General features: G+C 38.5%; 1 protein-coding gene across 9 annotated transcripts in view; it reads right to left on the reverse strand.

The window, feature by feature from the left end:
* Nucleotides 1-24,584, reverse strand: part of limch1a (LIM and calponin homology domains 1a) — a 137,835-nt gene that overhangs the window by 106,615 nt on the left and 6,636 nt on the right. The gene's annotated exons all lie outside the window — the stretch shown is intronic.

Genomic DNA, 24,584 nt, shown 5'->3' on the forward strand with positions numbered 1-24,584 from the left:
TTCTAACTTCCATATCGGTATCTAATGAGACACACATACCACTTTCCCAGACAAATGCACATTCTAGGCTGTTTCCTCTACGTTAAAAAAAAACCATCCCACTCAAACAGCAGGAAACAACACAATCTATGCTGGTATCATGCTGGCTGATTTTAAGCCCTTTGACACAGACAAAGAGATCTTGTGAAAACTATGCTAGAGCTGGAAACATAACAGTTTTCAAATCACATGTAAATGGTAATATGAAGGTAATATAGCAAGTCAATCCAAATAAAGACATTTCAAAGATTTCCAAGAAATCTACTTCTCTTCACCAACTTCATTTGAAAGAATAATCATATTGCAATATTGGTAATGTTATTGGATCATATGAAATAATTCACATTTTGTTATTCTGACACTGTATTTGACAACCAGGATGAGTGAGAGAAATTCCCAACTAACTGGTCTATCTGTACATATTTACCGTGATGAAACTGCATTAGGCAATGTGACAGCTGTCAGCTCCCTCGACAACCACATCAAAATAACCTCAGGGTTTGGCTCCTGATCCAAGAACTCTGAAGCTAACCCTTTTCAGCCACTACAATAGTCAGTATAGAGGAAATGCTCTCTAGCGAGCCCTTTAATTATCGTGTATATGTTGTGTACAAACACACACAAACATGTGTGTGCAGAGTAGAGAAAACAGAAACTCAATCACAAGATTACAAATAATTATTAACTAGGCATTGCTCTCATTTCTCTCCAGGTGCATTTTCAAATACTTGTATGGAAGAAACATATAAAAATGCTTGGCTCCTTGGCATGTTATTTAATTGGAATAAAATCTCCAACAAAATATAAAAACTGCCAAATCAGTACAGAGTGTGTTTCCATGAAAAGACAATAAACACAATCACACGACCTGAAATCAAAGCCTTTAAAAACAAATAAATCTCAATGGAAGTTAGTCAATAACCATTTATCTTTATTTTTCTTCACTTTAAGTTAAATTTGCACTAAGTGTGTAGTAGTTCAGGTTTATCAGTAATTGCAGTAATATAATGCAATTCAATAGCTCCAAGTTCATGCTTGCAATAAAAAGGTCTTCAATTGAGATCACCGGGTTTGCCACATGCTATTTTAATTTAAGGTGTGATAAAGTGGACTGCTAGCATATTAAGACACAGTGTACCAGTAATTTAATATTTCAGGCAGAGGAACAGCTAGAAATTATACAAATTAACAACAGCAAGTACAAATCACACAATGGAAAGATGTTGATATACTCTACATAAAACATATATAGAGACTGTCATAACAATAAAATCCCTTTCCTATCACCAGAGGAAAGATTATATTAAAATATCCTGTTGTGTCCTGTGCAGGCGAGTTCCCCTCCTTAAATTTACACACATGGGAGCAGTTCTCTTCCACTACTGCTGCCTATGTAACATTTTCCTGGCCTTGCAACCTCTTTCCTCTTGCCAGCTTCAGACCAGCTGTCTGACCTCATCACCCCCCCCACTCCCTGTAATCTCTGAGCAATAGCAATGGGGGAATCGTATGCTAAGTCAGAGAAGCCAAGTCCAGCTCCCTTCAATAAAACAGAAGAGCAACCATAGCTGGGCTTTGCAAAGCTGGAGCTCTCACTACAGCAATCCAGAGGGGACAGCCCTATTTGTTTTTCAGCTCTCAGAGAAAAATAATTTATATTCTCCGTTGAAAAAACACTTTGTGTTCTTCAAAGAGATTCAAGTTCTCTATTGTGAAATGCATATGAAGAAAAGTATCATTATAACAAGGTCTCCTACTTTTCATTCCAACCGAGCTTCACACTCAAGCTGCAAGCCTTTACTCCTGCTGAGATTTATAGGTGCATTACTACACTTTCAGGACTGTAGCCATACAAGACCAGTTGTGACTGTCAATGCATCTAAATCCGTTTAGACAAGAACAATGATATTTGGTCGTGTTACCTGCAGGAGGTCATCACTGCCGGTACAGTGGAGGGTAGTGGTTAGTTGGTGATGTAAAAAAAGCCAAGGACTGAGGTAAATAGAGAATAAACTGGCTTTCTATTAAACTTTTATAACTTTTTTATCATCTGAGTCTTACCACAACTATCCATGTTGTTTGTGGGTGTGCCACTCAATGATGTCATGGGACACTATTTTCCTTATTTTTGCTTAACATTTGAATTTGCTTATTTTTAATAACCTATGGGTATGTTGCAATAACCACACAGGTGTTCTGATGTGGTTTTGAGTGTTTACGTAGAAAGAGCTTTACAAAATTACCCTCAACCGTTTGCAATTTCACTGAGAATATTTTTGTTAATAAAGGGGTAGAGGTTGTAGTTTGTTTCTTGTAAATAGTAAAAACCCTCAATGTCTCCTCATCCACTGCCACCGTGCACTCCTTTCCTAAAGCCATGGAAACCCCCCAGGGCTTTTCCATAAGTTTTAATCAAGCACTATTACAAACAACAATATATTTACCTTCATGTTTGATGTGTATAAGAATAGTATATTTGTATGTACAACCATTCAAAAATGGAAAAGCTGGGGGACCTGCATTCAGTAATAGTCATACCTGTCATATAGGAAGCATTTCTGAATGTCATGTTTTCCACTGACACAAACCTGCTTGTAAAGCTCATACAGACACTCAGCAAATAAGCCCAAGATGACACGACACACACTCTTTAAAGCCTCCTCAATGGCACAGCTCACACAGCACTAATCCTTTAACATTCTTGCCGAGCTTATTTTTACTCGAGCTTGAATGGGCTGTCGCATGTATCCATGTATCCAGTTCAATGTCAAAATGGTCCAGACCAAAAGGGAACTTGGATTTCAGTGGAAGAGTACAGCATAGTCTACCATGCATTTTTATATATATATATAAAAATACACTATTTTGTCTGTTTTCCTATTTTATAACATTTTGTAATGGAGAAAGCAGCACACATAGGCCACTTGTCTTTGTTCTTTTCATTCAAAATACTATCAACATGTGCATATAACAGTCTTTTTTGTATTGATTATGTTATTAAAAAAAATATATACACACAAAGACATAAATAACAAAATATATTGTTAAAATTCTCAAATTGTTGATTGGTCATGAGACATTCATTCAACCTGCGAGATTGTATGGAAGTTGAACATTTCTTTAAATTACGAGTGTATAAAGGGTGCAGTCTGTACGCTGTATTTTAGGGTAGGCCATTGTGCCAGACAGAGGCATTGCAGTCAGCCCCAGGAGAGTGAGTCAGCTGACCCCAGTCCAGCCTGGCAGCGGGCTCGGGCTGCATACTGCCGGTGGCGCCGGGACGCACTCAGGCTATTTGCTGCACAGCATTTTCCCACACAGCTGTCTGGAACTGTAACAGCACAGTGACACCAAACACCTCAAACTGTGTTACGTGATCCATTGACATTAACACAAGAGATGTAGGTCTACACACTCCGTTATTGAAACCATCCACTCTGAAAGCTCCAAACTGCAGTCCCACAATTCCTTTCACAGAGCTGTTACAGTTAATGGTGAGCATGACACCAGCAACCATTACCCTCAATGTCTTAGCAGGTCAGCAAAAAGGTTAAAAAAGACCTAGCACAATCCATTTGCTAAACTGCCTCACTCTCTATAAACTTTGCTTAAATTATAGAGTGAATTCAGAATTTAGTTTTCTACTGCATGTACGGTTTCTTTAAAAAGAGATTTAGCACGTGCATGGTGCTCTGGTGACAGCAATCAGGATCAGAGTCACACATTTATATTAATTTTAGACAGCGGTGCCACATTCAGGGGGTGACAAATATAGCTTTATTCTTCACAGAAAGCTGAATTAATTTCAATAACACCTATTCAACACTTTATCTGTTGAATAAGTGGGTTGCAATGATGAGAAGTCTGGCTTTCAGATCAAACTTTGAAAGCAGACTGAAGGTTTAGGGTGGACATCAGAAGAGACCACAGATCCAGCTCAACAGTATGTGCTTTATCATTACTTTATCACCTTGGAATGGCTCTGAGAAACAATGGCTTTGTGTTGCCAAATGACACAATGTCCACAAAGCAGTAAAATTGTGAAAATTGAATATACACTACAAATCAATGTGTGTGCCATGCCAGTGATGAACATAATTCTTATTAGTCTACCATCCAATGTATGATTGTCATTTAAAAAAAAATCCAATAGGTAAAACAAACACTATTTCTACCTTACTACATTTTGCAATGTTTGAAACTGGAGGTTAACTTATTCCAAAATAATTAGTTCAGGTGAATGGCTCTGAAACCTGCATGAAGTTAATCTGATTCTATGGGGGTTTGTCCTGTGCTGTAACTCATTCATGCTCAACACTGAATTTCAAAAGACTTTACAGCAATACACAGAACAATAATTATATGAATGACTAAATAAATACATGCATACATACATGAGACACAGAAAGAGAGAGAGTGTCATACATACATTTAATTTGGTACTGAAATAATTCATACTTCACAATCCCTTATCACTCTAAAGAGAGAATGACTTTGAAAGAAGAGTCAGATGATCAATACAGTTCAAACTAGAACAATACTGCCACCACACTGTGCTGGGATTTCACAAGCTGCATTAAATGACTGTCTACCAACAAAGTGGACTTTAAAACCAGGCAAATCCAATACAACATCAATTGCCATTCAGACTGAAAAATAGGTCAACTCAGGGCCTCGCCACACAGTTTAGCTGCACTCACTTGCTTGCAGTACAAGAGGTTGGAGTGATGAAACATGATGCAATTGACAATTATGTATTAATAGCAAGGACCCCAGTAAGCTGAGGAGAATACTTAAAGAAACTGACACTTGGCAAGTGACTACAGATTTAAATGCAATGGCTCTTCCTCTAGTTATTTAATTTGCAACTTGCATCTCTCATCATTATAGATTGGGCTTTTTAAACTCAATAATCAGCATACAATATTGTTATTACTGTTCATACAACAGCATACAAAGATCATGAAGTGCAATGTAAGAATTGCAGACGACATTATAGATTGCAGACCACATCCCGGACCTGCGCCCTCTCATCAGTGTCTATTCGCCTCTGCTCTATGGTATAGATTTATAGCTTCAACTTGTATCCTGGTCAGAACTCATTATTGCAGCTGGGATGAATAATCTGCCTCCAGTTACCAAACCGAACAGAGAGGACACTTAGGTCCCAGTGGTATTTTTATCATGCCGACAATATCTGCCTCCAAACTAGGTGTTAGTCTTAATGCCATACACGTTGCAGAAACTTATCTTCACCGTTCACTCTCTACAAGACCGTATGAATGGCTTTTAGTTAAAAAGGAGGTTTATGTGGCTTTGTGTAGCCACGTCAAAGCACTCATTTAGTCTGTCTGTTAGGCATCATGCAGGGGAATCTAAATGCTATTACACAGATTTAAAAATACCCTGTTGCTTTCTTTTGGATAGCAACATCTCATCAGTTTTTTTTCGTGTGGTATTTTTAGACGTATGTTTGAAATGGAATATGTGTGCAGTTTGGAAATAACTACTCCCTGAATTGTAATTTTCATTTTATTTTGCTCCCTCTCTTATGGTCTAATGGTATCAAACAGAAAGATTAAAGATCCAGCAGGGTACATCTTCACCTTGCAGGGCTTTGTGTTATTTTCAGAAGGACTCCTGTAAATAATAAAACCCTTTAAGTACTTAAGCTAGAGTTTCCCGTTTTAAACATCACTAATGTTTCTGTTGCTTATTTAAAAGTGAACGATCCCCCCTCTGCCACCCAGTGCATGGTCACAGCATCCTAGCACGTAGGCTGCCTGTCCTCGTTGCATGAGCTCCATTCAAACTGCAAACCTAACACTGTAAACATGGTCTTCTTTGAAATGAATGAGCGCATGTTGCCAAGATACAAAACCCAGAAGGAGTAGTTTGGGGTCAGGTGGTCACTGCTTGCCCAGCTCCAGCTCTCCTTCTTATATCCCCTCCCCCCAATGTAGAAAACATAGAGAGCCTTGTCAGTGCAGTTTAAACTGGATAAACATTTTCATAGCACGGTTACCATTCTCGGCCATTATCTGGCACTTACAATATAGCTATACAAACACAAACTGACATGAGAATACCACATGGAATTGTAAATAAAGCTACTTTGTTCTAGGCTCTGACAGGATGAATTTCACTCCCTAGATTGCTAAATGGAAGCCACTAAGTTATACTGAAACTCCACACCCCTCCAGCAATTGCAAGGCACTTACTGGCAACACAGGACCAGGAATGGTATAACGCACTGTGGTTCGATCCTGTTCGGTCGGCCAACATCACATCTATTTGAAGAACATATATTTTGAATTGCTCAACTAAACATGGTACATGAAACCACAAACTACACTGAATCATTATCATTTTAAACCTTGATAAAGGAGAGCTACATTGAACTTGACATTGGCCACTGAAAACTCCTAGATGTAACAACTTATCGAGGACAACCTATCAATTAACAGCTTCTTATGTAAATGGGATTTTTAGATTGAAAGAGACTGAGTTATTCTTTACAAATCAATTTCAGCATACAGCACTCGACAATGTAAAGTGCCGACCAGTTTAAAAGAACAAAGAAACTGGGCAAGGTTTGTTTAATTAGTGTCGAGGGATAAAGGTTAACAACAGCCAACATTGTAATGATGTAATAGGGAAATGTTTGAGATTTTCAATTAGCCTTAATTGAAAGCTTCACACAGTAACTGCATCGAAACCAGCCATATAAAAGAGAAAGAGAGAGAGAGATTCACCCAGTTTAATTAGTAACACGCAAATTCATTTTTATTTTTCATTGGGCCTTTTCATGGCAAGCTCCATCATGAAGGCTTTAATAATCAGTCATGCTGGAGCACAGTATTGTAAGAGTGCATTTGATGAATAATATTCAATATTAGCCAAGACAGAATTTTAAAACTCTGCCACTTGAACTCCAATTAAGGCAGAGGAAGCTTAAGGCAGACCACGTTTTAGGGATAAGCCACAGTACTTTAAGGAAAAGGCGGCACCTCCTACAGCACAGAACACGACATCACTAAACTGGAGTTGTCGTTCAGAGGTTTTGGTCCAGAGGGATTAGGGCCGCCTACTGGTCTACCAGCATCACTTCAGTCGCCAGTCTTAGACATCTCTCATCCAAGAACTCAACCCGCCAAGCTTAGTTTAACAGTTCTGATGAGATCATTATACGTGATGAGTAGGCTTATTAATTAATTACCTACAAGAAGTCTAAAATGTACTTAGCATTGCATGTAGGGTTATAATTCAATAATTACCAAAAAGTTTACATTTTTTTTGCTTGTTTCTGTATTGAATTGTGTACCTGCAGAAGAAAGTGGTACAAAGAGAGCCAACTTTGCTTTTTGAATGATCACCATCTCAGTTGCTACCAGGAATGATCTCTGTATTGCTTTCTACATTCAAATCTGAATTTGCATACAGTTGTAGTCATTCAGCAGTTCATTTTGTTTAAGAAATATTGTTAAATAAACTATACTTATTAAACAATTACAGATTTTCAGAGTTTGTTAAACAGTCAGAAAGGACCAGTTTTTTTAAAAAAATGTATAGCACCATTTCTGGAGAGTTCATACAGTACACTAAACTTAAATTACTCATTCATTGCTCTAGTCTGTCAGTGTGATGTTTTCAAGTACACAGAACTTTACATTTGCTATAGATAGCAAATTATGGGAATACTATGCAATCCAATAATCTCTTTAGCAAAATAAGTCAGGTCTATTTACAGATAGAACAGGCTGCAATCGCACTGCTTCTAATATCTCCCACTCTTAGAGATCTTGAGAGACAAAGGACTGATATGCTGACTTGGTACAATACAATGGCAACCACTAAAACATCCGTGAGCCTAGCTTTACACAACACATGTCTCAGACCAATGCACGGCTCTGTGAGAGTGTCAAGGCATCTTAAAAGGCTGGGCAGCAGCTGTACTCCATATAGACAGGGCAATATACATACCAGATTAGAAGAATAAGGGGGCGACAAAAGTGCACGTTCCATTCCCGATACAGTATGAAACGAAAAAACGTGTTTGATGGTAAAGATCGAAGCTTCCCCTTGCAGCCGCAGACAATATACTATTAATCCCCCACAGCTGGGCCTCGACTTCAAACAGGGACATCCACCACATCCTAGTATGAGCTGACTGAAGAACTTCATCAAGAGGCAGACCCCATTAACCCTTTCAGGATAGTATTTCACTTGCACTGAGGCTGAAAGATCTCGGGACAACCTGATGAAATAGTATTAAATAGTGACATGTAGGCTTCACATTCCCCCAGTGTATTATACCACAATGCTTTGCAAAACTTTACCTTCTTTCCGTCTTTCATACGTCTCTTACCACTTATTAAAACTAGTCTTGGACATCCACAAACAATCCACCCTTAAGTTTGATACATTTTCTACAACATTATGGGGGGGGGGGGTACTTTTTCTTTTGGTGGTGCTCAATGACTAATTCCAATGGTTGATTAAAGCACTACCATATGTCACAATGAAGGAAGAGGTTCTGGCTTGGTAAAAGACACGGCTTCTTATGATGGCTTTTGTAATTGAAATTACATATGTCTGATTGTAGTGTGATCAAATGCTAAAATATGGCTGGATTCTGATGGTTTCAAGATTTCCCAAATTGTATTGGTTAGTCTTTGGTTTTCATGTCTTCCAAATATGTACGGTATGAATGAATACCTGAAAAAAAGCCAGCAAAAACATTTCCCCCCTCTATTTTGGTCAAATCCTAGAGTCTACAGAAGAGTCTTGTTTGTTTTTTCTTGAGGATCACATTATAGTCAGACAATTAGTTCAAGTTTGGAGGTTCACTTTTCATAGCTCCAACACTCTCTTTGGCATTTAAATGAAAATGCACAAAGTTACATAACTTGAAATGATATCGCTCCAATGCAAATAAAGCAGTTCCCTGCTGCCGGGGGACAGGGAGCGAGTGCTCTTTCTCCAGCTGGAGCAATCATATGTTAACATTGATAGTTACTCGGGGTACCAGATTTCAAATAAAGCAAACAGTGAATCAGAGTTATTCCAGGTGACTCCCTCATGCTGAGGTAGCTTGTTAGGTACTGAGAGATGCATCACTTATTTTAGACATCCACAAATTACAGCCTCGAGAACACAATATTGATTAGTGTGAGTTACAGAAGTCTCGTGCATCAGCAACATCTAGTTCAGTCCTCTACAAACCTTGTTCTAGAAAGAACAAAATTCTTCAGGTTTCTTCAGTCTGGGGTTAAAGATCACATTAATCTTGCCCAATTAAGCAAATAATTGATCCCAGTATGTAAAGGCAAATATCGATTCCAGTGTTACAGCTCAATGGGAACAAAAGACTAGAAGCCCATGTAATTCTCCAAGACCAGGGCTGGCTCAGCAAGGCGATGTAAACAAGGGTCAAATACTGATTACAGGGCATGAAATCAGGCTTTGTGCAGAAAAAAACAAGCAACAAAATAACATCAATGACTGCATATGGCATGCTAGCAGTACAATCAAGACAAAGAAACAGTGTAACCATTGTTTGTCCCTTAATGACATGGTCTGAATAAATATTAACAATGTAATGAAGTCACATTCACATTCATGAGCATACAGAAAGTCCCTGGCGATGCAGACTGTCACTGAATCTACAGTATTCTGCAGTACAGGATTCTACAGTATTTAGAATACACGCAACTGCAACACTTGCATTTTCAAGATTCACTTATAGCTCTTTAATGACTGCACAACATCTGAAAAACAGGTGTTAATTTTGTCAAATAAAAGAATAATCAAACTGACTGTGATCCCTGCTGGCACTTCACAAAGCAGTGTCCAGAGTTAGGCTTCAAATGGAAGGAAAGGGGGGGTGGGAAGACTTTTTAATAAAGTCAAACATCTGTATGGTGGTCTGAGGCTAACCTCATTCAGCTCCCAGCGGATGTGGCAGGTAGAGTGCTATTAAAATATTGAAACCACAAGCAGCCAACACATCCACCTGTGATTCACTGTGCTGAAGCAGGAGGTACTCAATTCATAAGCAAAAAGAAAAAAGGTGGCAGGATATACCCTCCTCTAGGATACACAGTGCAAGGGAGTGAAATGACAGGGCCAGCATTGTTAATGAAACCACACAGGAAACCAAGTCCCCACAAGGTGCTATTCTTTTGACTGCTCAGCGCATTAAAATATCCATCAGCACTGGTTTTCCGTTTCACAGTTTTTATTAATATGAAACCAAAGAGGTGAGTTATTGAATATTGCAAGTGAACAAATAGGGTCTAGGAGAAAAAAAAAACGAATGGACTGCTTCCTCAGAAGTTCCTGAATTGGCTCTTTCAGTCTGATCGAACCATTCATCCCACTGCAGTCAACACATTTCCTTCTTTACAACTCACGAGATACAGGTAGTCTGTTGTAATTGTGGAGACAGAGTCTGTGTGCAACAGTAATGGATTTAGATCTAAGGATTTTAGTAAAATTATATCTGGAAGCTGTAATTCTCTTCTTATTTACAGAAGAAATGTCATTTCAAATCAGCAAGGCACTAAATCTATAATACCAAACAGTGAAGTCTGCACATAATTACAAAAAAAGGCTTAATTTAGCCTTAGGTTAACCCTCTACTTGAGATTGTTTAAAAGCTTTCACTTTAATTTCCTGCCTAATTTCACCTTTAAACCAACCTTTAACAAACTCTGAAAGAAAATGAAAGGCTGACAGCGGATTCCTGCCCTGTGTATGTCAGACATAGACGGTTCATTTATTACCACTCCCTGATGGACGAATAAACCAGACATCGTCTCATTCGAGTATCCGAATGAAAAGAATCTCAAATTAGGCTGTTCTGTCCCACTCTGAGAAAGGGTGGCCCACCAGGACATTTTCCCCTTCACAGAGCTGGGAAACAATGCAGAACTGCTTACAATGATATTAAAAAAGGCAACAAAGGCAACAGAAGATACACAAGGAAAACTGAAACATAGTAAATCATAAAATAGTGCATTAGTAAGATAAATGTTCTATTTTTAAGCAAAAAAAAAATACAACATAGCTGGTAAATAAAGGAATCACATCTAGATGCAAAAAAATAAGAAAAAAAGAATTATAAGCAGATGGTAAACAATGTAGGAATTCCAAGTCCCATTCTGTCCCTCTCCATTCAGCTATTTGGACTTCACCAGTTTCCCGTCATTAACAGTAAGTGTGGTCAGAAATGTGACGGAACTCAGTGTAATTGAACCCGTCTTTGTGGGCGCTGACAGCTCCCGAGGAAAAGCAGTGCTAAAATGGCTTTGATGGGCTGTGCAAGACTAAAACAGTCTCTTTGGCCCAAGAACTGAGAGGATTTTGGAAACCAGCTAAAAAGTGAAAAACACAGGAACCACTTTAGCCAGACCCCATACCAAGCAAGGCTTTCCAAGTGATAATAAAAACAATGTAAATCAAGGCACAGTCTCACACAGACCTCCCAAAAGAGGGTAAAAACTCAAACTACTTCTGCCCAGCTCATCTAACAAAACACTGTGAAGGTTTGAAATGTCACACCATACAAGGACATAAACAAGGTGCATTTTGCCAAAACTATGCATAGACTATGCCCCATTCCCTTATCACCACTGTTTGTTAAATAATGATTTCCCCTGAATCAAACTGTCATTGTAAAATAGTAGACACAATACATTTTGAAAGTTATTAGCATGTGCAAAACAACAACAGTAAATCCCACTCCACATCAGAGTTTTCAAAACATGTTGAGGAGCTTTAAAACTGTCCATGAAACCTCAGCACAATCTGAAGACACTCTTGTGGTCAGGACAGAGCATAACGCTGTTGGCCTGGGTTTCAAGTCACATGGTTTTGAGCTTGTTTCTTGAACATGGCTGTGTGCAATAGTACGGACAGGATGTAGATCATACCATGCAGATGGATGAAAACAATGAGTGCAGAATCTGAGCGGATTAAAGATTAATAGGCTATGTTTTTAAACAATTAGTAGCAAACTGCTTTCAGGGGATTGTTAAATATATTTTGTTAAAGATCCTCATGATGCTGATAATTTAAGCAGATGAAGAACAGCTGAGTCATTAGAGGAAGAGAAGAAATCTGCCAGCACTGTGGGCTCATATCCTAGCTCCAAATTAACCATCAAGAAAACCTTCCCTGCCAACTGATGTCTCAGCACTGCCCATGTTTTGAGGCCGAATTTAATAAATTACACATTATTTAAAAACGATATTGTGCAAATATTTTCCATGTGCTTGAGAAGTATGCAGTACAGGCATTCAGCATATCAAATCCATCAATCTGAAAAGTGCCTCGTCTTCTTTAATCTCCTTCAAAAAGCAGACACCTCCTACTTCAGCCCCATCTCTATTCTAAGTACTGGACAGTCATCAGTATTTTTAACAGCCCAGCCACTTTAGCAGCCCAGGCAAGTGGCAGAAATGTCAGGCATTATTTATATACCCAAGTTTTGAAGAGGTTAGGTATTTCGTTGCCACTTAAAAGAAGTGTCCCCAGACAACAAAAGGAAGTGCTAGCATCAAAGCACAGTAGAGACAGGAAGTAGGACTGTCGATGTGCAACATTAAACTGAAATCGTTGCTAGCATCCAGCAGCTTAGGATCGTCAACTATAGAGGCAAAGCAATACATCTAATCTGGCATATAAAACCTAATGAAGCCTGACATAATATACATATCAAAATAAATGTCTAGCAAAAGTGTAATGACTAAAATGTGCAAATTGATGTCATTTATGTTTTTTAATTTATTCAACAACAGAAAGTGTTGCTCAGGATAATTCTACAGAGGTCTGCTGCCTCTCCCATTTATTCTACAAAAGGCTAAATTATTGAAATTAATATAACCAGGGAAAAACATTAAATGCTTGAGACACTAGATGTCTCCGTTTCAGCAAAATACTACAGACCCAATCTCCAACGTCCCTCCAAGAAAAGGGGTTGCCTTAGTACTCAAAACATGCCAAAACTCAACAATGTTTCCACACACAATCTACCACTGTGTTCAATGCCACACAGCAAAAATATAAACTGCCTCTTTCTCATTTCAAATAAGATGCCTGGCATGCTTTGCTGCATTTAAAAAGGAAACACAGATATAAGCGGGGAGTAAAAGCCCCATGTGGAGTGAGAAGATAAGCAAATGTTGGAAACAAAAACTGAGGTGGTAAAGGACTAGAAAACAATTTTATACACAGAGAATTATGAATGAATGGAATAAAAGATCAATCGACATAGTGAGGTTGATACTCTGGAGTGTTTCCAAATGTGGCATGCAGCACACACATAGGGAAACTGGATGAGATGAAAGGCCAATTCTCAATATAGTATGTTCTTGCATATAAAAAATATATACTTTTACTGCCGCCAAACAATGTATGGAATATATTTAGATTACAATTAAGACCATGGAGCCGCTGATGTGAAAAGCAAGACCAATCTGTTATGATTGCAGAAACTTTTTAATGAGTGTTTCAAACACTTATTTTATAAAGGATATTGTGTCTTCTTCACTGCATTCTTAGCTCCATAATGTAACACATTATCAGATGTTTAGATGTTAAAAAAATGTCACATTGCTTAACGCAAGGTACATTCTTCAGTTTAGCACAAGTGTGGCTGACCGCATAGTAAACACTTCTTTTGCAGTTAAAACTCATTATTTACCAGGAACATGCCAAGCTACTGCTGGGTCCCGCAGAATAACACAACAGCTTCACAAAGCACACAATATACAGAGTGCTACACTATACCGCCAAGGCTTCTCCAGTTCCCTTACAGCCCCACAAAGGACATTCATCAGTGACATTTTCCCAGGGTTGAATCCAATCCTACATTTACCTGCCAGCTTTGCATTTACTGGCCAGTGCTCTAAAGTTGGCCTCCACCATAGAAGTGCCATTGTACAAAGAGGTCCCCTCAATTTAGTGCAGAAATCCTGGTATTGTCCTCTCCGCAGCCTGAAAAGGCCAGTGTTGATACTGTATCCTCCTGTTAAAATGAGGTAATCTCATTAATGAGTGCTTGAAGGGAGACTGTATTTATCTGCAGACGTTTTCCATACAGGAACAAAGCTGGAGGGTTAGAAGCCTGTCGTAAGGCCTAAATAGTTCACTCCTAATGGTGAACTCTCACATTCAGGCCTTCAGTGAGTGCTGAAGATCAAATTCACTAACATTTGGGGGGAACCTAATCTGAATTAATCTACCAATATCTTTAACAGTAGAAGACTGTTTAATGATAGGTTGTCTTCCGATCCAAAAACAAAGCTGCCCAATAATTACACTTGCTACTTGATCTGAACCCGCTCTGCCAGCTGTAAATCAGTGGTGAACAGCTCTGGAGCATGAGGGCCACATTTCACAAGAGTTAATACAGGTTCAACGCCACAAACAAATTAAAATGTGGGAAAGAGTGGGAAACTGTTCAATTTAAGCAAATCAGTCAAGTAAGTGACCATAACACCATGCAGGCCGAGAGGAACTGAATTGTGTCCTATTGTGCATCAGCCCAGTTCAGTGACAGGGGTAGCAAGTAGTGTCATTAAGAAAAAAAACAGTCTATAGCACTTTCTTGTAACATATTGGTAAAATGATTAAGTGGGTGTTTGAATTGCAATGGATTTTGTCTCTGAAGGTTGTTTAACTGATGGCAGAATACTCCAGTGGTCAGTACAGGGATTTAGGTCAGTATCTGATTAGGCCCCAGGGAGAAACCTAGAAAACAGATGCAATACATTTGTCAACTCTACCAACACGCATGAATGATGCAACGCAAAAAAGCTGAATATGCAAACACTTTTAGGTTAAAGAAGGTTAAGATTTCAATGCCTCTATCTGGCAAGAAATTCTGCCATAATCACTTACAACTCCAAACAAGTCCAGCAAGATTGAAGATTTTTTTTAGGCTACAAAGTCTAAGAATACAAACAGTTTTCTGAATTACAGACTGTACTCCAAAGAGTTTGTAAACTTGTTGTACATGTTTATATATTTTTGGGGATCTTTACAAGGGCAGGCATTTGATTAAAGTATCTGAGGAAAACCTCAAATACACAAAATCAATAAGTGAATACATTCATAATGCCTTGGAGTAGTTTCTGTTACTTTAAAAAACAAAAAAAAGGTCTCTATTTTACATGCATCAACATGAATAGGCAAAGGATTGGTAATAAGACTATGAATGAACCACACATTTTGCCAATGGCTCTAACATTTTATGCGTAATGCATGGCTCATTTCTGATACTATATTTAAAGGCATAAGTAGGTAGAACAAAACTGAGAATGTGTCATTGTTATTTTAAATTATTGTGAATACAACAAAATGATAAGGTAAGATGATAAGATCTGGTCATGATGTTTAATATATTGCACTGGGATTATCACAAACCAGGAATGGGCAGTGTTAGAATCAGTGAGATATTTCATACTTTACAGCATCTTGAGAGGCAAGATATGAAATGGTGCTTTATAATTAATCTTATCCACTGATAATTACAATGGTCTGCTCTCATTCTAGACCAGTATCTCTTATATTTGCATATAACCAAATTCCTTATATACATTTGTTTTTTTCCAGAGCACGACAACGACCTACGTAAAGAGTGTTAAGTAAGAGAGAATTAAATAACAGCCATTTAATCCTATCATTTAATTATGGTTGATCTCTGCTTAACATCTGGTACAGTATGAGGGTAACACCATAGCTACCAACACAGTTTCCTGTTATTTAAAATGTCTCAACATGAAAAACAAAGTTCAGTGTTAGGACACCACAGAAAAGATGCGACCCAGCCGTGCCGAGACGCCTGCCAATCTCCATCTTCCAGGATGCAGAGAGAGAGAGAGTTGGCAACTTTAGCAACATGAAACAGATGTCTTTGTCCTTCATTAGCAAATGCTGTCGCCAATAGCTTAATTTTATACACAGAACATGGTTTCGGGGCTTCGGTCTTCATTCAATGAATCCTGTGGACTGAGAGATAATAGACAATAATACTTGACCAGTTCTTCTCATGCACTGAAGGGACATTTAAAAGGGGTTAAAAATGGTGATTTAAAATCCCAGAAGCAGTTTTTATTACAGTCCAAAATTCCTCAGGTAGCAATAAATGCTCTTTCAACAAAGAAGACAGTACATATTTATAAATGGTGAGAGATGATGGATGGATGGGCCATATTGACACAAGTAAACACAGGCTTTCAAGTTAAACAAATAACTTGACTCAATAGCACATACCTAGGATTTCACTGCATCATATATGCACTTGTTACCTCTTTGAACTAGGACATATGCATTGTATTTAATATTAAGTGTACTACTGCACTTTTGTAATTCTTCAGTTGTGTATAGACTATACACTTTGGAATTTCTAAAATTTGTAATGTCTGTTTAAAGAAGGGCATCTGCCAATAAATAATTATTATTAATAATTATAATAATAATGTCCAAAATGCACCTTCAACCCTGACCACCTTTCCACCAAATATTCCTGTTCAGTTTATTATTTGTTCAAAGTGTTGTCTTTTTTAATGCTGACAATCATCTCCATATGTTTAACAAAGAGTCAGGCTTTATAAGAACCATTCCCCAGAGAGAATGGAGCAACGTGAGATCTATTAAGAGCAAACTTCATTTCACCCCAGGACAGAGGGCAATCCTTCAGTGGGCTTGAAGAATCCAGGAACCACACTCATAAAATAACCTGCAAGATGTTAACACCCACAAGCCAATGTGTTCTGAGGAAAGGAGGATTTCGAAGGCAAACATTTCACAAAAGAAAACTGTGGTCAGCTTAAACAATCCATGAACCAAAGTACAAAAGTGATGTATGTAGACGGTGGGGGGTTTTATGTGGTGAAAATAATCAGATCCATCTTCCTCTGAACATTTCCATCCAAAAATCTTCTGTCTATATACTTTATATACAACCCTCTTTTATTGAAGCATGTATTGTTGCCACATGTTCCAAATCCACAAAGAAATATAATTTGACTACAAGAAGAACAAAAGCACAGAGATTACTTTACAAATGAATAGGTAAGGAGTACTCAAGTAAAACAGGACATAATTCAGGTGTCTTTTAAAAACAAATTGTTGACAAATAATACTAAGTTTTGAAAGACAACTGTGTGTTGAGTTTGTAATCAAGAAGAGCGGTCTCTGGACTTTGATCCTTCTTTGATTTAACAAATAACTATAAATTCCCATCATTAAACTACAGACTGAACCACAAGACTTTTTTTATTAACGGACACTCACAAAACAGGACTAAAGCACAAAGTCAAATAAAAACACAAGTTAATCTACATGAGCCCATAATTTAGAGCAGATTGTTTCTCAACGCAGTTACTAAATGTATGTGACATATCTCCTATGGATTCCAACAGTAGAAAAAAAAAAACTTTTATTTATTAACTGCAGCCTGTAGATGATGTCACTTCCCACATGGGAGACGCATGTCAGTTTTAGGCTGTGTGTGAAAGAAGTCCTAAAGGTCTCGTATTGTACCAAGAGGGTGTGCAGCATTTGCAGCCGTTGCAGGAAAAATCACTGCCTGCTTTAGTGAAACGTGGAATGACCGAATAGTGAACTCCATTAGGCTCGCCTGAAGAAAAACTGGGCCAGCAGAAGGGTTTCCCCAATGTTAGTCCGATTAAATTCTTATAGCTGGTATTCTAACTGTAACCAAATGTGTATTGTTAAACAGTTAGCCTAAGCCCTGTGCTAAAAGTGAGTATTTTACAGATAAGACATCTATACAAATGTCAATTTTATTTGTAACTTGTCTGGACTGCAGAAAATCAAAAAACGTTTTCCAAAGCAAGCAACTGTTTCACCTCAAGTCCCTACTGCCTTCTCCAATGTAGTTCAGATTCCACCTAGTATTAGAAACAGTATTAATACCGTTTTGCTTGAGCAAACTGAATGATGAAGGATGTTGACAGTCTAAAAAGCTCATGTTCTTTGCAAATAATTTATGTTGACCTTGGGTGGAGGTTATTATTTAAGGTTGCTTTTCTAAGATTAAATACTGCAAGCTACTTCAAGGTACACAGAGAAAAAATAATAATCCAAAAATAGCATGGGTACAGGCAACATACATGCATGTTTTTAATTTGTCAAGGCTAACTATTGAGAGGTCTGCAGTGAATCAGTTGCCAACAGTTGTATCTTTGAACGAACAACAAAGCAACTGGCTATTCTAGTCAGCAGACCACACAGCCAAATTCATCCATTCTGGCTTGAGTTATTGATTAGGCAATCATTCACTTGCTCAGTTTCTATGGATATCTGGTGTTTGCCATCTTACACCCTTGCGAAGAGTGTCTCTGTTGGGCCAAGTTTGCCCAAATAGAAGATTGTCTCCTTCAGTGAATTTAATGCCTACTAATGAGGCAATCTGCCAGGCAGCCCGCCCCAAAGGACAGCCACTGAGAGACCACCAGCATGGCATTCTGGTTCAATGCTATACGCAATACTATTACGTGGCCTGTTTTCTTTCCGTTCAAAGTTCATGGCATTCAAGAGAAAGGATGAAGACAACACAGTGAGTGCTGCCTCTGAATGGCGGGATCCAGATATAAAAGAATGACTGGAGATGAGGAACAGAGAACAGGCTTAAAAAAACAAGAGGAAATGTTTCAGGTCTGAGGCCATGGTCGATATTCTTTCTAGGACAACCCTTTACTGATCAATGTAACAGTAATCCTATTGCTGAGATCATACATCAGTTTGCTTTTGTGTCCATACATTCCTTTAATACGAGAGTATGACTGTTGAGATGAATAGATGTGAATTAATTAAAAGCATGTCAAACATGAAGAGCAGCAAAATACATAGTAGAATGGCAAATACTGATAAATACAAACTACTATATTCCGAGTTGGTGCAGTAGCAGTTTCGCTCATATTTTTAAATCTTGCGAGTTACACCACACACTGAAAACAGAAACCAATGGAAACTATCCAAGCAGAATCAAACCATTTATTAGCACTGTGTTGTTTGATTGAGATTCAATTGCTGCTGTAAACAAACCAATGAAACAGTGATGAAAACAAATGAAGAACTGGTTCTTAAAAAAAAAACAGACAGCTATCTTTAAAAATGAAACAATGATATGATTGTTCCATTGTCCGGTTCAAAGAATAAGATCCATTTTGGCAGGAGCAGGTGGAGGAGGACACAGATTAATTTTCCTATGACTGGCACAACCTGTGGAAACCTGTCTTTCACTTCCAGATATTTTCCAGTCTGAGTTAACTCATTCAAATCGTTCACTCCATCTGACTTCCAAACTTGGTAAATCAGATTTCACATGATAAAAAACATTTCAGGGAGGAGGTCTGCTCTATAAAGGTTATAGCCAACTGGATACTTATAGCCAGGATACCAGCTATAAATGGAATATTCCTTTCCTTTAGGCCCAGGATCACACAGAGTTCCACACCCCCACAGAGTTAGGAAAATTCTTGAAATGTTTTGACTGTCAACAATACCATCTTGTTATCAAGTAGCTGGAGAAAAAAGGAAAAAAGGAATAAAAGAAAAAAAGAAGTTGATCATTTCCCCTTTGAGTGGCTAAGCAGCTGTATCTCAAAACGCACTGAGTGACCTGTACTTTTAACCACCCACCATCCCTAACAGCCAGTGGGAGTTATGAACCATCCATCTGTGAGGTGCCAATCCAGGCTACTGAGCATGCCAGGAATCCTAAGGGAACAGCCGCTACCTCCACTTTTAGCAATGTGTCGCATGCCTGGTCAGTACACACAGCCCCCCACCCACACCCCGAGGAACTGGAACGTTCTGTGGCTGGTTTGTTCCACAGCCAAGACACAGAAAGGACACGGAGAGCTTAGCACACTTCCGTGCGCCCGCAGTGTTAACTACGTGCCAGCTCCTTTCCTCACAGCAACACTAGGACAGCTCTCCCGTTAAGATGACCACTCCAGATCTGTACAGCTTTCTCACAAGACTTCCTGGTGTAAATATCCACAATGAGCAGTTGCATGTGTGTGTCTATCTTAAAACTCAAACTATATTGATCCTCTCTTTATAAAACCCTAAAGCTCCACTGATAGATCTATGCAACTGCCTTAAAAAAGAGAGGTTATCTATATCTCCCTGGTGTCATGATGGATGAAATATAAATAAGTTGTAGTTCGTAATAAATCAACTAAAACTGTAAATGTGACAGATAGACAAGCAGCAATAATTTTTCAGAATTGTAGGACAGGAGGTTCATTTCCATGGTGTAATAAACATCACAAATGTGGAGATGGTCATGCAGTCTTTTACAAGCCTTTTAGAGCATTTCCAGAATCAAAAGAGGGAGTCAACTGCAGCATAGATGCACTGCAGGGTTTTAAAATAGCTGCCCCATTTCACCGGCAACAGTTGAGTCACAACTGGAGTCATCAGAGGTAGAAAATGTTCACGAGCTTCATTACCAACACTCTCTTACACTAATACGCTTATGCAATTTACTGACTGCCGTGTGATAGCCTGACTGCTGTCACACATAAATCCCATGCAGCATTTAGGACACGGTGCTAAGGGAAACCTGAAGCGCTCAGAGAGGTCACATGCATGAAATGATGAAAAGGACTTTTTTCAGTGTGGTCTTTCCAGGTTTCTTATCAAAGAAGTAGTTTAAAGGCATTTATTTCCAGCACCAACAAGATCCTTTTAACATTGCTCATATTACAGATAACTACTAGCTGCAGTTCCGGACACACTAATTCCCCTTTAGTGCCATTGCCAATTCAGATTGTTTGGCCTACAGTCTGGCAGGACATTACAAAGAGAATGTGTGCATGGACACAAACGTTTTTTTTTGGGGGGGGTTGTTTTTCTTTTCAAGGGCAGCAATGAGAAAGGTTGTGGATATAAAAGCGTTGGGGCATGGAGTACTCAACAGGCTGTCCTGAAATAGCGTGTAAACAGCGTCGGCCCACTGTAGTTACTTCAAACTACCCAAAAATTTGAATGAAATACTCCCAATTACTTTCAAGTGCAGTACCTGTCTCTAAAGGAAAAGGTTAGTCAGTCACTGCCAGGAACCTACAGGCACAAGTTCATCAGCTGAGAAGGAAGACAACATTTGCTGGGTTGGTGACAGGCTGCATTGTTGCTGAAACGGCACATTGGAGACAAGAGGCTTCACTGCCAAAGCATGCTGGTAAACGTGGGCACTCCACACATAATCAGGACCAGCAGCGTCCTGTGAAAGAGGCCTTTCAGATATGAAGGCATTGTAATTTTAACCACACTCAGTTCAGAGTGACAGAGGCTATTTGGATCAGCTCTTCCGTATAATGACAGGAAGCCAAGGCAGGTTCTGTTCAATACTTGGGACCTGATGATGACTGTGCAATCCTCACAATAAGAGGACAACTCTAAATTGGGACAAAGAGGCTGAGGTCCAACCCAGCTTGCTTGAATGGGATGCTAGAGTAATGTACCTGAAAGCAGCGGAGATTAATAAATGTAGAGTGACACTTCCTCGCAACAAGCTTTCAGCACATTAAAAAGGAGTTGATTGTTGACCGATTTCTGCTTTTAAGTAACTCATTTGGGGAAGGGAGCCTTAGGGAATATAACATATGTTTCCCCAAAGATCAATCTCTGTCAGTATTCGTAGCAGGAAAAATCCACAGATTACAATGCAAATCATATACATTTCACTCATTTAAGCTTATTTTGTATTTCCAGTTTGATAGGATTGCCTCCAATCTGAAAAGCTTAACAGGTCATCGAAAGACTGCGTGATATCGTTACATAATATTGTGCCTGTTATTTCACACTGGATGTGATGAGGAATCAATTACTGTATGCAGATTCTGTTCTACAACAAATTACATTTCTTCACATTCCTCACAGTAAAATCCTTTTACATAACCTGCAACTTGTAAATCAGAACGATAATTATTTCTGTGTACCGGAAAACACTGTAAAAAACACAATGTTGCCCCCACCTCTACCCTCTCAAGAATACTCTTATTGCACAATGAGGTCAAGAGAGCACAAATGTATGAACTCATATCAACATACAATAATCAAATCCTGGTTACAAGACATCAAACGTAAGCATTTCTGAAGGGAATAGGGTAAAAATGCAGGTGATGTTAGTAATGCAGACTGTCTATTTAAATAAGATATTTATCCATTACCCAACTCAGAGATCACAGGTATAAGAAGCAAACCCTATTAGCTGCAAGCTCTAACATTCACATCCTCATAGGCTAATTATACAAGGCTAAGTAAGTAAGGTTCTTCCTGTCTCGTGGTCCTGAGGGTGTTGGGGATGGGGTGGACAGAGGCGTGAGAGGATAAAGGCATTGCCAAGCACAACTACAGCTCGAAGAATTTATCCCCAAAGACAAATAGGCCAGGGGTTTGTCTTAAAACCCTGAGTGGTTTAATGTTTCTGCTTTTGTTGAACCTACTAGTGTCCACATCCCTGATCTCTCTCTAATATCTGCAACATGGTTTTCAGAAACCTATATCTGCAGGACTGAGACACTGTAGTCTAAAAATATATATTTAAAGATGAATTAAGTTCAGGATTAATACAATAAAATATGGCAACCGTTTCATAAACATTGTAGGATAGGTGACACGTGCTTTTATTCCAGCTTTGTGCATGGTCAATTTGTGTAGATATTGCCAAGGATTAAGTGCAACATTGTCTCCTAGTTCAGTTTTAAATTCCAGTAGGCTATCTAACAATTGTTTAAAAAAGCATCAAACATGAGAAATGCTTTTGAGAAAAGCAATGGAATCAATTACACAGAGAAAGGCTGTATGAAATAAACAAATATTCAGCATCTGTTTGCTCTGTGCAAGAAAATTTGCTAGATGTTATATCTGAAAAGCAGTTGGGTATTGAGATACCTTTTCCAGAATAAGAATGTGTTAGCCAGAAACATAAAGGATTTGTTTATTTAATATTGAGATAATTAAAGACAATAATTAATAAAATACACATAAGCAAGCATGTTTGTTGTTCGGTGGTATATATAGTTAGGTCCATAAATATTTGGACAGTGACACAATTGTCATCATTTTGGCTCTGTGCACCACCACAATGGATTTGAAAGGAAATAATCAAGATGTTCTTTAAGTGTAGACTCATCTTTAATTTGAGGGTAGTTACATCCAAATTGCGTGAATGGTGTAGGAATTACACCCATTTTTATATGTGGTCCCCCCTATTTTAGGGGCTCAAACGTATTTGGACGAACTAACATAATAATGAATTAAATTGTGAGTTTCAATACTTGGTTGCAAATCATTTGCAATCAATGACTGCCTGAAGTCTGGAACCCATAGACATCACCAGATGTTGGGTTTCTTCCCTGGTGATGCTCTGCCAGGCCTGGACTGCAGCTGACTTTAGTTCCTGCTCTAGACCCCACTCTCTTTTGAAAGCATTGATGTACATAATTAGTTTGAGGTATGTAAAATGACTACTCCTGTTGTTGAAAATAGTTCTTCATAGTTAGCTATGAAACATGAATTTGAATGTTTTGATGTGGTGAAGAAGCCTGTGGGTTACACAATTGTTTTCTTGAGTTGCTAAAACAGAACGCTCTGCCTCCAGAAAGAAATTTGATTTGCAAAGCAAGTCTCCAAATCTCCAGTCGAGGCCCTGTAATCCATTGCAACACCAGTCAAATGCCTTAGTTTTTACTCACCTTTAAATTGTACTTTAATCTGGAAAGTATTGAATAATGACAGTTGTGGATCAAAAAAATGAAAAGAGTAACTCAATTTGTAATCCTTTCACAGCAATCCTATGAGAACATCCTATTCGGTCCCTGGAGGAATACAAAAATAAAAGATCAATAACAGACGCAATTGAAAATCCTTGTGGTGTGATTTGTAGTTTTGTAAACTCTGCCCTTTTCACAATTGCCCTTACTATTCCACTCTTCCAAGTCTGTGCTGATTGGGAAACAGCGTCATAGAAAGTGCTCAGTGCCTTATTTTCTAAGGAGACAGACTCTTTTAAGTATTTTTCTAGCAATTACATTCAGTTTAATAGAAATGTTTCATATGGATAATATACAATAAATTGTATAATGAAGACTTTCTTATACATTGTTCCCTCAAAACAATGGAGCCATTTAATTGGGAGCATTCAGACAGATACAACTCACATGCACAAATCAATCTGAGATTATGAAAAAAGAGAAGAAAATCACAATTGGGCAGCACAACAGTAATCTGCATTGTGACTCACCCTTTGTGAATTTGCATACGGCCACAATGAGAAAAACAGCTCCACTGACAGCTGTCCTGCGCTAGCCTGGACTTGCAGGCAGTCGGCCCAATTGGTTTTGCCTGGAGGGTCACAGGTCAGATTTAACTATAATAAATGCTTGCTCTGGATTAAAGGCAAAATGTTACTACAGAAAGCAAAATTCACTTGACATGTCTCACAGAGGGCTTCCCTTCTGTCACTGAATGGGGCACTGCAGACTGAAGAAGCCTCA

Source organism: Amia ocellicauda, chromosome 13 (assembly GCF_036373705.1).
Source record: "Amia ocellicauda isolate fAmiCal2 chromosome 13, fAmiCal2.hap1, whole genome shotgun sequence".
Classification (NCBI taxonomy): Eukaryota; Metazoa; Chordata; class Actinopteri; order Amiiformes; family Amiidae; genus Amia; species Amia ocellicauda.